This window comes from Penaeus monodon, chromosome 34 (assembly GCF_015228065.2).
Source record: "Penaeus monodon isolate SGIC_2016 chromosome 34, NSTDA_Pmon_1, whole genome shotgun sequence".
NCBI lineage: Eukaryota > Metazoa > Arthropoda > Malacostraca > Decapoda > Penaeidae > Penaeus > Penaeus monodon.
The window spans coordinates 34,669,536-34,671,297 of record NC_051419.1 but is presented as its reverse complement, the minus strand read 5'-3'; positions in this window follow the sequence as shown (position 1 = coordinate 34,671,297).

The following is a 1,762-nucleotide window of genomic DNA, read 5'->3' as shown; positions in this document are numbered from 1 at the left end:
TCCAACATCGGAAAAACTACAGAAAACATAAAGAGGAAGAGGACGTGCTGAGTAACGGTGAGTCTCAGTCCATCGTGGAGTTGCTTGCTTCACCAGATCCATCCCCAAGCAGCAGGAGGCATATGTGCAATGGGTGCTGGTTGCCAGAAGGAGGCTTGCCATGGCCCAGTGCCTCCAGGAAGAGAATTTTTCTCAACTCCATTCTTGCACTTAAGAGAGAGGTTATATCGGGAGCTTCATCAAAGGAGATTAAACAAGCCTGGCTATCAGGAATCATTTATCAAAAGAAAATCATTAATAAAAAAAAAAGAGTTAAAAAATCTATGCACATCTTTTGGAGGTATGAATGTGGGCACAGAATGAGAGAGAGAGAGAGTTACCAGCATTACTACAGGTGTTTGGATACTATATTTTAAGATTATAAGTCTGAGGGAGAGAGAAAGAAAAAAGAAAGGAGAGTTTCATTGTTTAAGGCCAATTCAAGTTGCACTTCAAGAGTACTGCGGTGGAGGATTTTAGGCTAACTGCAAGGGTGTGAAGAAGCTAGTACGATTCGAGCAATTAGAAAAAAAAACAAAAAAACTCCCAAAACATTCACTTTAATGCCAGTCTCTACTGAGTTGAAAATTCCCCTCCCCCCAAAGCCAGATGTCGCGCAACACGTCGGTAACGTCGAAGCACGCATCTCCGATTGTTGAGAGGACAGTCGTTAGCGTTCCCTTGTTGTTCTGTCCGAGGCTTTGTTCGTCTAGGGCTCCGCGGGAGTTTCTGTTGTTAGCTGTCCATTTCTGTGTTTGCCTTCATGTGAAGAGGCTGTGTCTGCAACATTAGTCCTTGACCCATGGTGTCTTAGATTTTGCCAGGGAGTTTTTTCTCATTTTTGTGTTGTGCATGAAAAACATAATGGATATAATGTTTTTCTTAGACCCATATTGTTGTGCTATGCAGTATATAATAATCCTCTGATGAGGCTTATTTTCTTACTGGCAGAGAAAGTAGGATAACGTGTGATATTGTGGTCAAAAAGCTTAATCAACTCCAAGAAAACAGGCGAAAACAAAATAAAAAATAACAAAAAATATACTTATATATATATAAAGATGCAAGCAATTCTGTTGTCGTTATCCAGTTTGGCATATGTGGAACACCACTGTAACTTGACTGCATGTTTATTCAGCATTAGATTTTCAGGATTGATGTTCATAGCTTGAAATTTGAAGTTCATGCTCAGAAATCGTACTGATCAGTGTCGTAAATCTAAGTGGTTTCTTGGATAATCCTAATAACCTATAGTATGTTGCTGAATACTTAGTGATGGTTCATCGACAATGTTATCACCAGTACGTCCAGTAGGATAGTTTTGACCAGTAGTGATAAAATCCCATAATGTGTCCAGAGCTATCTAGTACCTCCCTACAATGTATTTATTTTAGAGGAATAAATACAAGTTTTTCAATGGATTTGTCCCTTTAAAGTTACAATTGAAACACAAGTTTTAAACAGTCACCTAGTTGATTTCAAGTAAAAGAAAATAAAGATTTTCTTTTTTTTATGGAAAGCACTGGCTGTTTTCCATAGGTCTGCAGTTGGTTTAGAATTATCCATGTGTGTATGATCACACAGTCTTTAGAAACCACTTGAGACTCAGTGAAAATTGTTTTGTTTTTAATCAGATTGGGAATACCATGTGTTATATCATTATACCTTGGACTTTGGACTGCTGGCTTTATGCTGGGATGGATAATCACAAATATAGTTAAAG